We start from the raw sequence: 13,549 nt of genomic DNA, 5'->3' as shown, positions 1-13,549 counted from the left end.
GCCAGGTAGTGTTTCCCCACCACCACCCCCGCCCAGGAGGCGGGCGCCCTCCCGAAGGGAACCGCAGGCCTGTGCGGTGAGATCTCCTCAGCGTGGGCCACGGCTCCCCTCGCTCTTCTCTTCTCCAGACCTGTGAGACCAAACCTTTAATTAATGTGAACAGCTGTCAGGAGAGCTGCTTGGAATTCAGGAACTGTCGTGTTTTTTAACTGCCATACAGTGCAGGTGAAGTTCCCTTGACTGAGGGGTAGGAATGTCAAGCTCCTTCTGAATAATTTGGTATAAAATGGATCACTGTGCTGTGAAACTTCTTTAACTATTACTTATGGGTTCTCTATTTATCCTACAGTATTTTTAGCTCTTAAAAAAAAAAAAAGCTGTAGCTGGGACATTTGTTGCTTTCTCCTCCCTCCTTCTCTTCTCTCCCCCAACCTAGACCTACTCACACAAAATCATGCATTCAGATTTTCTGATAATTAAAGTAACTCTAAAGGATTCTGCTATTTTTCTTGTCTACAGAGTTTTAGCAGAGCTCTTAATTGTAAAGCATGTAAAGAAAGTATCAGGATGGTTTAGAATTTGGTGATACTATGGGCTTTTGTTTCTGAAAGCATTGGTGATTCCAGACAGCTTATGCAGTGAGGTCCAGCACATGACTCCCTCCCTCTTCCCTCTCTGGCTTTCCATGACTGTTGTTTTTATCCTAATTATATGTGTCTCCTTTTATGAAACATTCTTGGGGAGGGTTTTGCTGTTCTAATAGAGTGATCCTTTTTTGCGAATGAGTTTTAGGTGGAATCCCAACACTGAATGCCCATGGGGAAGATATAATTGAAAGAGGAAACTATTATATCATATAGGAGTACATATAATGGTGTAACATTCCTGAGAGGATAGAAAAGGGAAACTCTGCTTACATTCAAAAGAAGGCAAGGATGAAATGTGTACAACTCCTTCCGATTTGGAGGCAAAGTCATGGGCTATGAATTGCCATAGACACAGGAAGAACAGAAGTTCATCGTTTGATGGAAGTAGAAAATGTTTGACAAAAGTCAGTCATTGCAGAAAGCATGTCACCATATTAGGATTGCCTTGCAGTGACAAAGCTTCATGGGACTTGGTGATCTGGAACATACAGTGTGATGATCTATCTATAGCCCTATAGACTCCAGTAGTGCTCAGCTGCTTTGGGACCAGTGTGTGTGGCCAAGGTAGGTGAATATAGATATTCCAGATGTTCTTGGAACTAAGGAAACATCAAGAATACTAATGTGAAAGCCAGTAGAAGGTTTCGTCAAGACTGGGGTTTGCCATATATATGCAAAAATGATAGCAGCCAAGACACTTAGAGTATTGAACAAAGTATGGTGTATGTATAGTGATGTCTTAGGGCATCTACGCTGGATAAAGAGTAGAAATGAATAAAGGGCTGATGCTTCAGTCAAATAGTCAGTGGAATTGTGGACACAATAAAATTGAAGAAAACCCAAACTGGGAGAGATTGATAGAGCAATCTGTGGGCAGAAGGATCCAGAGTGTAGCAGTGTTCGTGAGTGGCTAAAGAGGAGTGGTGCAGGTAATTTTCTTTCCTAATCCCTTGCCGTCTCAAGATATCTTTCAGCTAAATAGTCTATGGCTAAAAAGAGGAATAATAAGAGACACTAGGGACAGTTGGAAAATTTTCAAAATCATGTCTAACCCCTATTTCTTTCCTTAAATATGTCAGGAAATAGACCTTCTAAAGATTAAAATGAGGACTATAGGAGTAGCTTAGCAGTAGAACACTTGCCTAGCATGTATAAGGCCCTGGGTTCAACCCCCAGCACAGCAAAAAAAAAAAACCCAAAAAATCTTCAAATGTATGTTCCTTTGCTCCCTGTTGTGCTATGATAAGATGCACCTGAACTTTGATCAAAGTGAATATGAATGCTCACTGTACGGTTTTACCTGAGCAGACATAGTCTTCACTTTAAAAAAACAAAAACAGTGCATAGTTATGTCTTCCAAATCAATGAAATAATTACAAGAAGTCCAAATCAGATCTCAGAGGTGACAGGACGAGCAACACAAAGTGAATGTGTTCCTTTCAGTGTATTATATTCAGTCTATAAACATTTTGATTGTGATGTTTTATTGCAACTTTTAAGTGAATTATAAAATATATTTAAAGTAGATTCCTTGGAGTTGCAAGGTTCTATACAGTATAGTTTGAAAACCACAGCAGTGAACTACTAAGAAAAGTTTCAAATCCATACTCATCACTTACTAACTCTGGCAGTAGTACAGATTTCTTAGCCTGTGTCTGTTTCCTGTTCTATAAGACAGGGATAATAATAATAGTCATCTCGTTGGTTTCCTGTGGTGAATAACTGAGTTAATCCATGGGAAACATTTAGAATAGTGCTGGCTCAGAGAAATTGCTCAATAAAAGTTAGATGATGTGCTCCTGTCCTAGTTTATAAGAACAAGTGTCAGAATCCCAGTTTTGCAATGAAAGCTCTGAGCTTGTTTTTGTGTGAAATGGTATATCTTTATTAGGTGCTCTTGGAAATCAGGAACATCAAGATTAACACACACTGGGCTTAGAACAAGTTAAATAAACGTCTTCCTTCTTGGCTTTGGCCTTTCTCAATCACTTCTCTTCCAATCTCTCATCTCAGTACTCTCTGTCTGCCCTCCTTAGCTTTTACTTGAACTGCCCTGGAAAGAAATGAAATGACAGAAAACAAAAACTAACAGTAACTTCCTAAAGTTCCAACTGATAAGATGTGGACCATACTTTGAATTGGCAAGCTTTTTTGGATTGTTTTTATTGCACTGGTTCAGGTGCGCAGAAAGTGCAATCCTTTTATTCTCTCTGTGCTTTTGCAGAGATAATGAAATAAATGTATATGTCTATATAGTTTCATTATCTATATATATATGTGAAAGTACATGGGAAAAACACTCTGATAAGGACTCAGCAGTTTCTGTTAGTGCCAGCCAAAAATTTTAAATGGTAGATGTACATAATGGCAAATTACATAATTCTGTTTTGATGAGGTCAAATTTCTGCTGGTTGCTGGAACTCAACATCAATAACACTATCTTTCATTTTATTAAAGATACACACATTTAGGGCTGTGTAGGTTTTGAAGCACTTTGACTTTCATTATTTAACTTGATTCCTTCAACTTTATATTTGGCTGAGGTAAAATAGTCCTTTCCACATTTCAGTGATCTGCATATGAGTTTCAGTGTGGTAAAATCTCCATTTTAAGAAACCTTTTCTGAGCCAGATGCTGGTGGCTCATTCCTGTAATCCTAGCTCCTCAGGAGGGAGAGATCAGGAGGATCGAGGTGTGAAGCCAGCCTGGGCAAATAGTTTGAAAGACCTTATCTCAAAAAAAACCCCTCACAAAATAAGGTTGGTGGAATGGCTCAAAGTGTAGGTTCTGAGTTCAAGCCCCAGTACCACAAAAAAAAAAAAAAAAAGAAAGAAACCTTTTCTTTTCTGGGGCTGGCAGAGTGGGTAGAGTACCTGTCTAGTAAGTAGGAGGCCTTGCATTCAAACCCCAGTACAGGAGAGAGGCACCTTGTCTGGAACTGTAGCTCAGTGATAGGGCACTTGCCTAGCCTGTGTTAGGCTATTTGATTGCTAGCCCTGCAAAAACAAACCTTTTCGTTGAAGTACTACCTATATCTTACTTATGTTCAAGGTAAGAGTGAGACTGGGGGTTTGAACTTAAGATTTTACTTATCTTAAATGAGGTTTAAATTTCTACCAAACTATAGAAGTGCTATCCATTTGCTACATATGAATTCCTTAACCTTACTAATTCTTTCTTCATTCCTAAAGAGATAGTTAATTTTAGTAAAACCAACAGTTAAGAAAGCTGCTTCTGTTCCACAGTCTCTTTATGGAACACTATTCCTTTATAACAGGAATTTCAGGGACTGTTTGTTATTAGACCATCCTAAATAGATTTGCCTCATGTTCTTTATGATGATTTCTAGATGTTTACCCAAAATCTCTCTCCAGTACATGAAGGAGCTTCTCCCTTAGAGCTAATCAGAATTTCTCTAGAGTGGTTATGATAAGTAAAGGTTAGTATATTTGTTCCTGAAAATATTTTTGTTCTTCGTTTTTCTGTTTTAAATTGTTTAGATGAAATGTTAGTGTGTAAGGGGGTCTGAGAAACTAACACCTTCATCGCTGCTTCTTTGGCTCACCATATAGCCCAGGTTGACCTCGAATTCACAATCTTCTGCCTCTCCTCCTGAGTGTTGGGGTTACAGGCATGCACCACCAGGCCTGGCTTCGTCCTTGCTTCTATTTTGAATTAGTTGAGAGAGAACAAAAGAGAAGAAATTAGGGGCTAGAATGCTATTTTATTACATAAAGAGGATATTGAAGAATGTGACTTATATTTGCAAGGAGCTTCCTACTAATGGACCTCAAAATGGACCAGACTTCTTAACTCTCCAGTCCCAAGCAGAACAGGGGCACCTGTACCTACCTGTAAGACTTCCAGTATGAAAGGAAGAGGAGCTGAGTGCTCCCATGTCCAAAGCTTTGGACCACATATGCCCAGTTTTTTTCTCCTAAACTGCCAGTCAAATGCAATCACTCCTGATCTGAAAAGGATTGAGTCAGGAGACACAGGTAAGGTAAAAATATGCTAATAGGATTCTCTCCCTTCTCTTTGCCCTCCTACTGCCCCTCAAAGACAGAAAAATCAGGAATAGCAAGAAAGCCCTACTTGTTTAAACCCAGATGTCTGGCGTTTTTGTGAGGACTTCTTTATGTCTAAATATTGGCCGGCATTTGGCTTGAGATTGAGATGTGATTCTGGTTCCACCTGCCCCCCCACCCCAAGGAAGTAGATAAACCTTGCCTAAGTGTCTCCATAACTTGGCATCTGTCTCATAATGGTCCAGCCTCTACAAGTAGATCCTGGCCTACAAACTGGGGATCCTTAGTTTAAAACATAAACTTAACAGCTGCCCAAGCAGACTCATTTGTTAAGTACTGCGCAATTATTAAATAAACTCTTTCCTCTGACCTGTGACAACTTCAGTGATCACAGAGACACTTTAGCAGGAAGGAGTTCTGTGACATCTGTTGTTAAACCAAGCAGCCAACCTAGAACTTCTTTTTGTGGGGGATGGACAGAATTTGATTACCTAAGAGGACAAAAATGTTGAGATTGTATTCTTTAATTTAGAAAGCATCAATAAAAATTCTTCATTGGCCTTTTGAGTCTTTCTTCCAGTAAAATGCTTTTCTTAATAGCTTTATAGAGATATAATTCACATACCATAAAATTCACCCAATTAAAGTACACAGCTCGGTGGTTTTTAGTGTATTCATGGCGTTGTACACCACCATCATGACATTCAATTTTAGAATATTTTTATTACTCCACCAAGAAACCCCATACCTCTTAGCCCTGGGTAACAACAATTTTTCTGCCTGTAGATTTGCTTATTCTTGATATTTCATATAACTAGAATCTACAATATTATGATAGGCTTCCTTCACTTAGCATAATGTTTTTAAAGTTAATCCACATTACAGCATGTATTTCTTTTTTTTGCTGAATAATATTCCATTATATGAATAGACCACATTTTATTTATTTAGTCATCAGTTGATGGACACTTGGACCAGTAGATTTACTTCTGAGAATAAAACTCCATAATGGTAAAGTGGTACAAAGACTTTTTATTTATTTTTAGTACTGGGGCTTGAGCATTCACCAGCCCAACTTTTTGTGATAGAGTTTTTTGAGATAGGGTCTTGAGAACTATTTGCCCAGGCTGGCTTCGGACCACAATCCTCCTGATCAGCTAATATTACAGGCGTGAGCGCCCAGCACAAAGACTTTTTTAAATTTGATTTTTTTTGTGTGTGGTGGGCAGTATTAAAAATTGAATTCAGGGCCTCATGCTTGCCTAGTGCTTTCCACTGGAGCCTGGAGCCATGCCCCCACTCCTTTTGCTTTTTGTTTGTTTTCACATAAGGTCTCTTGCTTTTACCTTGGTGGGCCTTGACCTGCAGTCCTCCTGTTTTGCCTGGATCACCATGCTTGACTTGAGATAATCTTTTTTGCTTGGGCTTGTCTCAAACTGCAATCCTCCTATCTCTACCTACTAAGTAATTTAATTTTTTAAAAAGTTGTATTATTAGTATTTATTTTAGCATATCAAGTAATAAGAACTCAAAGACTGCTGGTGGAGTGACTTAAGTGAGCTTGCCTAGCAAGGGTGAGGCCCTGAGATAAAACTCTAGGGCCACAAAAAAAAAAAAATTCAAAGACCAGTCTTTATAGTATTCCCAAGATATGTGTAAAGCTTGAAGTCATTTGATACTGAGTTTCAAAGTATAGGCCATATTTTAAATATGAGATTAGATTTTCTGAACAAAGCATTAATTTTTCCTTTATAATTTTAATTCCAAAAATCAACTCTTTTTACTATCTCCAATTTCTGGATGAGGAATATAAGCTAAAAGGACTAAAAGTTTTATAGAGGGAAATATAGGACTAAGAACCTGGGTAGAAGGCATAAGTAAATAGAAATCACAAAAAAAGAAGGAAATTCAGAAAAATTACAGTGATGACTCAGTCCATTCATTAGGGTAGCAATACTTGTTGATTCCAGTGATACTTGGGTGCCAGGGTCCCTTTAAACTGGCATAGTAAAAGTCACATCAATCATTCCTCCACTGTTTAGCTTAGTGTGACTGAAAAGTGTCATTGTTTCACCCCTTTCTTGGTAAACACTTGGTTTGTGTTGGAGTTGCAGTATAGTAAAGTGGCTCTGTAGGATGTATAGTCAGACCTATCTATTCTTGGATTCTCTTTTTATTAGCTTTATGATTTGAGGCATGTAACATGATTTCTCAGCTATAAAATAGAGATGATTTATTTATCTCAAAGGATGGATTTGAGGAAACAAAATGTGGCATATTAGGGATTAGCACATTGATACACAGTAAATACCCAAATGTTTATTACATAAAAGATCAAAACGACTAAATTTTTTCTTTTCTATTATGTGTCTTTCTTACTTATTCCCTGCCTTGTTCCAAAAAGAGATTTAAAGCAACATGGTGTGTCTGTAGTTGAATATTCGTGAAACCCAGCTGGGTCCAATCTGGGCAGAGAGACTACACAGTCAATTGTAGTGGTAATATAAACTTAATGGGATACATGTAAGTACCAAAACCAAGGAGTGCATTGGGTTTATGTTTCTGAAACAGATTGAAGAGGTTTCCTAAGTGAAAGGCAGCTGAGCTTAGTGAAAAGAATGCACAGGTTTGGGGGCAAACCAACATGCAATTAAGTCCTAGTATCACTATTAGCCATGTAATTGATCTTTGACAGGTTGCAGTTAAGTGCTTCTTATTAATAAAAAATTATGTTATTCAAGCTTGATTAAGACTTCTTTCAGCATCTCAGGTGGTTGTGCAGGATTGGAACCCAACTTTCTGTTCTCTTGTAGGTTGAAGATTATTAACTACAGTGGATTGTGAAAATCATTTAGTTCAAAAGTTATTTTTAGGGACTGAAGTGTGGCCCCATTGGTAGAGCACCTGCCTAGGAAGTACATGGCTCTGAGTCAACCTCAGTACCACCAAAAAAAAGTTACTTTTAAAGGAATATGTTTAAGAGTTGATAGTCTAAAGCTTTATAAGTTGGAGTGTCGAGTCAACCTGTCTCACTTCAAAATTTGAAAATAAGTTTGAGATGTATGAGATCCTTTTTTTCCTTCTCTCTTTTTTTTTTTTTTTCCTTAAATTGAAACAGGATCTTGCTGTGTATGCCCAGGCTTGCCTTGAACTCTCAATTCTCCTGCCTCAACCTTACCTTCCTCAAGTGTTGGGATTACAGGTACTAACCATCACATTGGCTAAGATTGTTCTTTCTTTATAGAAATCTGGCAAACAGAATAACTGAAAGTTTATGTAATATAATTTCTTCTGGTTATCATTAGCTTTTGTAATACAAATGTGAATTTTTTTCTCTCATGCCTCAGTTCAGTCTGACTATATTGCAAAATTCTGTAGGGGAAATTTGGATACATAGTGAAACATTGCTGTTCATGCAGTTGTGATTGTTGAATTACAAGTAATAGCTTAAGCAACCTGAATAGATACTTATTTACATAATGACCTTATTTTATAGCCTCTCCTTGAGGATCCCAGAAGGTCAGGTTGTCCAGTGACAGCAGTGACAGTGTATAGAAACAGATTTTGTATTTACAGCTTTACCTGCTTGTGTTGGCTTCCGTAAACATGACATCTTTTCGGTTGTGAAAATACTATATTTTTAAGCTCTAAAGCTACCTAATTTTTTCTAGCACTTCCTAGAATTTCTTGTTCATCTAATCAGCTAACTCCTAAAAAGTTTAATAATTACAAAACCTGCTCTTGCTTAGCAGCAACATATTGGGAATAGTGGATTTTTCATCTTTTGACTATAGACCAATGAAAAAAGTATCTGAATCAAAATCATTTTTCAATAACTATTGATTTCACTGTGTATTCTCTCTCTCTCTGTCTGGTGAGACTGGAGTCTGAACTCAGGGTTGTGCTCTTGCAAAGCAGTGCTCTACCACTTGAGCCACACCTCTAGTCCATTTTGCTATGGTTATTTTGGAGATGGGGTCTCAGCCTCCCAAGTAGCTAGGATTACAGGTGTGAGTCACTGGTACCTGGCTCTGTGTTCTCTTTTTAACAGAGGAGAATATTGGTAAATATTAATTGAACAATAGAATGTGATAGTTTTGGAATTTATTGCTTTAGAATTGATAAAAAAGCAAATGGGTCTGAGCATTGCTGTCGGTGATACATGTATTTGTAACTATGTACTTGATGCACAGTTTGCTTACATGACGTTTCAGTGAATGACTCCAATTTGGTTTTGAAGCAAGCACAAGGCTTTGAAGTTATTTATTTTTAATTAGAAAAAGACTGTATTTTTTATGTGTCTCTTTATACTAGCTTTGCTATAAATAAAATGTCACATTTGGCATTTTGACACTTGCCATTGTATATATTGAGCAAAAAGGCAGCTGTTGACTTTTAATATAGATCTGTTCAACTAAGGATCATATCCTACTATAGTTAGAGATTAAATAGGGGTAAAGAAACATGCAGTTGGGTGAGTTAAAAAAAATGAAGACCAGGATTTCACTAGCTCTCCTATTTACCATATATTCATAGTAAATTATCTACTTTGACCTATGATATTTGCAATTCTTTTTGAAAACATTCAGGTCTTGTTCAGACATGTTCTGCCGACTAGCTCACTAACTGTATTACAAAGGCAAAAATTTTGAAGGCCACTATCAAAGATGTGACCATTTCATTTATAGAGTACCATCTTTTTTTGGTGTGTATGTGTGGGAGTACTGGGGTTTGAACTCAGGCTTGCTAGTGCTCTACCACTTGAGCTATGTCCCCCAGCCCTTTTGCTTTAGTAGTTTTTTGGATAGGGTCTCCAGTTTTTTGCCTGGGCTGACCTATACCACAATCCTCCTACCTATGCCTCCTGTATAGCTGGAATCACAGGCATATGCCACCACATCCAGGCTTATTGATTGAGTTGGAGGTCTCACTAACTTTTTGCCAGGATTGCCCTCAAACCATGATCCTCCCAATATTTTCCTCCTGAGTATCTAGAATTATAGGCATGAGCTACCACACGTGGGCAAGTACCATCATTTTGATAGCATAACTTTTTATTTTATATAACTATCTCTTAATCTTCTCATAGTTATTTCCTAAACTACTGAACTTCATTCCTTACAGCCCCACAACAAATATTACTGAAATATTTGTAGTCTACAAGGAACTTTTATTGAATATTTAGAGGGATTATATTTAAGCAAATGAGAAATTTATTTTAATCTTGAGGTACCTGTACTCTGGGAAGATGAAATTATGACCAGGTGGTCAGAAAAAAGGTGAAATTTGAACTTACCAGGTGATAGATGTGGTAATGGGCATTTAAGTAATTAGGAAGTCTTGGGTATTACTTGTCCTTGGAGGTAGAATGGCATGTGTAAAGAAATCAGGAAAATTTCCATCCAGGTCCTTTTCTCTACATTGCACTTCAAGGTGTTTTTAAAGAACAAATAGAATAATAGTAAATAGCATTTACTTTGTGACAGATATTGTTCTAGGCACTTTACACCATCCTTCTATGTTGCTGTTATTAGCCCTACAGTGATACATAAAAGTCCAGTGACTTGCCCAAGGTCATATAGCTAATCCTGGCTTTTAACTACCACCTGTGCTTGGGTAAAAACCCTCAGTGGTTCTTCTGCTTCCTGAAAACAAAAGGCACACTCAAAGATGATCACAGCGTCGCCCCAATGTACCTTTCCAACCTTACTTTTCCTTGCGTAGATCAACATTCTAGTCCCTCTGTTACTGTTTCCTAAATACAAGCTCTGTTTTTATCTCTGAGTCTTTGCTTGTTTTATTCTCAGCCTGAAATGTTCTCTCCTTCTGGTCTGTTTTATTAGCATCCTACCCATCTTCCAAGCTTAATTCATCTGCCTTCTTCATAAAAACCTTTTTGGTCCTGTATCTAAAGTGATTTTTCACATTGGTAACACCTTGCACATTCTTCATGGCAGTACGTTGGTATCATGGTTGTTTGTTACTTGCCCTGATTTCTAGTATAGATTTTTTAAGTTCCTTGACAACAGGCTGTATGATTTATTGATCTTTGTATCTTAGGTAGTATTCAGCTAGGCTTGCACGTGGCAGGAAAGAGGAAGTGTTGTGGTTCACACAAAGATTTTGAATGGAGACCTGAGAATGTGACTGGGAATTTTACAGCATGGGATGAGGTATTTGTTTTAGATGTGTTTTATTTGAAGTGAGAGTGGAATACCCAAGCAAGAAAGGAGCTGGAACTCAGGAGAGTGGAGTATTTGACACTCAGTCTTGCCTTATTTTCACAAGTATGATACATTGATTGCTACATACCTCAAGTTACTGTTCAGTAGTTACGTATTCACAGAAGTCCCTCTGATTTTTCTTGGTTTTCATTTGGAAAATATAGTCCAGCTACCACATTGTCATCCTCAATTTTTGAAAAATACAAGATGAAATTTATTTTATAGATTAGGTTGGTTGTTTGGGTCAATATGGATGTTATATTCCATAAGATTGTGTTGCAGCTATTTAATTCTGTAAGAGAACAAAACAAAAATAGTAGAAAGCATCTTAAAAAAAAAAAGGAGTAAGGAAAGATAGCTTATTTCTCTTTAATTTGTCAGTTTGACCTTAAAGTTTAAAACAGTCCTTCTATGTGATACAGGTACTTTTCTTAGATTCTTCTGACATTGGTCAATAATATTTTGAGTTGTATTTTTGAGTTACAAATTGCCCTATCAGAGAAAGAAAAGAATTACAGACAATGTCTGAGAGATTTCTGAAGTTGAATAACCTAAGATAACACAATGGTAACAAGGAAGGTATATGTGAGCGCTTGTGTGATAGGTATGGTAGTGGGGGGCTGATTACATTTGATACAGAGAATATAAATATCACAATTGATTATTTGCCACCTTACAATCACTAAAAGTGATTTCGTGTTTTTAAATAGGATATATTATATCTATATCATTATATCTAGCTGCATGTTTCATTTTTAGTAGCACATGTACTGGAGCCATGCCTCTGACTCTTGGATTCCTGCTTCCTTCCACTGTGGTGCACTACGAGACAAGAGTGCCAGGCAGCCTGTCCAAATGTTTATATGCCTGTGCTGTTATTTCCCATATCAAAGATAATATGAGTTTGGAGATTTTCCAGTAATGATGACAGATTATACTAAGCCAGTAGCATTCTGTCAACCTTGTTTTGCACTAACATATGCTAAGTAGGTTATGGAGGTAGTCTATGGCCTTAGAGTAGATTTCCCCTAACTGGGGGAAAACTATGCAAAACCATGACCTTGACCACATTAGTTGCAGTTACTAACTATTAAAGAGTGAATGTTTTTGTCTCCCCCAAATTCATATGTTGAAATCTTAACTCCCTATGTGATAGTACTTGGGGACTTTGGCAGGTACTTAGTCCTTTTTCTGATATGAGAAAAGGTGCAATGAGAAGTCACCAGTCTGTGATCCAAAGTCACCTGACCTTGACCACATTGGAACCCTGATCTCAGACTTCCATCCTCTGGAATGGTAATAAGTGAATTTCTATTGCCCAGTCTAATGTTCTTTGTTATAGCAGCCCAAACTGACTTAAGATAGTAACCAAGTATAGATAAAGGGCTCTAAAAGTGAAAGATGGTTGACAATCACAGATAGCCTATAAGATAGTTTATGTAACAGTCCTATTCATTCTCTTATTTGTTTCTTATTATGAAACAAAATGTTAAAAATTCTTTTTCTTATAAGCATGTTTTAATTGCACAAAGGGTTTCATTATGATATTTCCATACATGCATATAATGTACTTTGATCAAGTTAAATTCTTTGTTTTTATTCTTGTTGATAGAGTACTTTGAGAACTTAATTTAAATTTAAAAAAAAAATCATTACTTGATGAGGTTGGAGGCATGGCTCAAGTGGTAAGAGTGCTTGCCTAGCAAATGTGAGGTCCTGAGTTCAAACCCAAGTGCTGCCAAAAAATAAATAAAAATAATTAGTGCAGTCACTTGAAAAACACAGCAGTGAATCTTGTGTAAAGCAAAGGCAGATGGCCATGTATCAGCATCAGGCCACCTTTTTCTCCTATACTAGATGATGACTAGTGGATTCCGATCAAGATGTGCTGAACGTTGCTGATACAGGACCAACCCTGAGAGTTTATTTATTGATTTATTTATAACTAGTCACTTTTTTATTTTTTGTGCATTTTTATTGTACTGGGGATACAATGTGACATTTACAAAATTTCTTACAATATATCCTAGTTGAATTCATCATTCTCTATCATTCTCCTTTATCCTCCCCATTCCCATTCCTGGAACAGTTTCAGCAGGTCTTATTTTTCCATTTTTATACATGAGCACATAATATTTTCACCACATTCATCCTCCTACACCCTTTCCTTAGATTCTTTCTTCTCCCACCGGAACCAACTCCAGCTAGAACCTGGTTTGCTTTCTTGTTCTCCATTTTTGAAAAAAGAGATTTCATTTGTTTAAGATACCTATACAGGGAGTTTCATTGTGACATTTCTATGTATATATGTATTATAACCTGAATTCAACCCTGGGAATTTTAAAAGGCTGTTTCTAGTATCTACCTACTTGCCATGCAGAAGGTAGCTGTCATCCTGTAACCATTACATCAGTAGTTACGTAAAATGTCTGCCTTAAGTGGACCAACCTGTATTTAAGATTTAATTATCCTGTAGTGAATACCTTCATAATCATCAGGAATGTTAGGTACATTACGGGTTTCTCCTACTGTGCTATTTCTTTTATTTATTTTTTGCATCTGAAAGCTGTTTGGCAGTGCTTTTGTTCTTAGCTTTCAGTTAAGATAGTGTATCTCTTATCTATCACCTCTTACTGCCCTCTGCCCACCC

General features: G+C 37.2%; 1 protein-coding gene across 2 annotated transcripts in view; it reads left to right on the top strand.

Moving 5' to 3' along the window:
• Mosmo (modulator of smoothened) overlaps positions 1–13,549 on the top strand; it is a 52,970-nt gene that overhangs the window by 869 nt on the left and 38,552 nt on the right. The window lies entirely within an intron of this gene.

This window comes from Castor canadensis, chromosome 17 (assembly GCF_047511655.1).
Source record: "Castor canadensis chromosome 17, mCasCan1.hap1v2, whole genome shotgun sequence".
Taxonomy (NCBI): Eukaryota; Metazoa; Chordata; class Mammalia; order Rodentia; family Castoridae; genus Castor; species Castor canadensis.
Note: the sequence above shows the minus strand (reverse complement) of the source record. Positions and strands in the feature narration are given on the sequence as shown.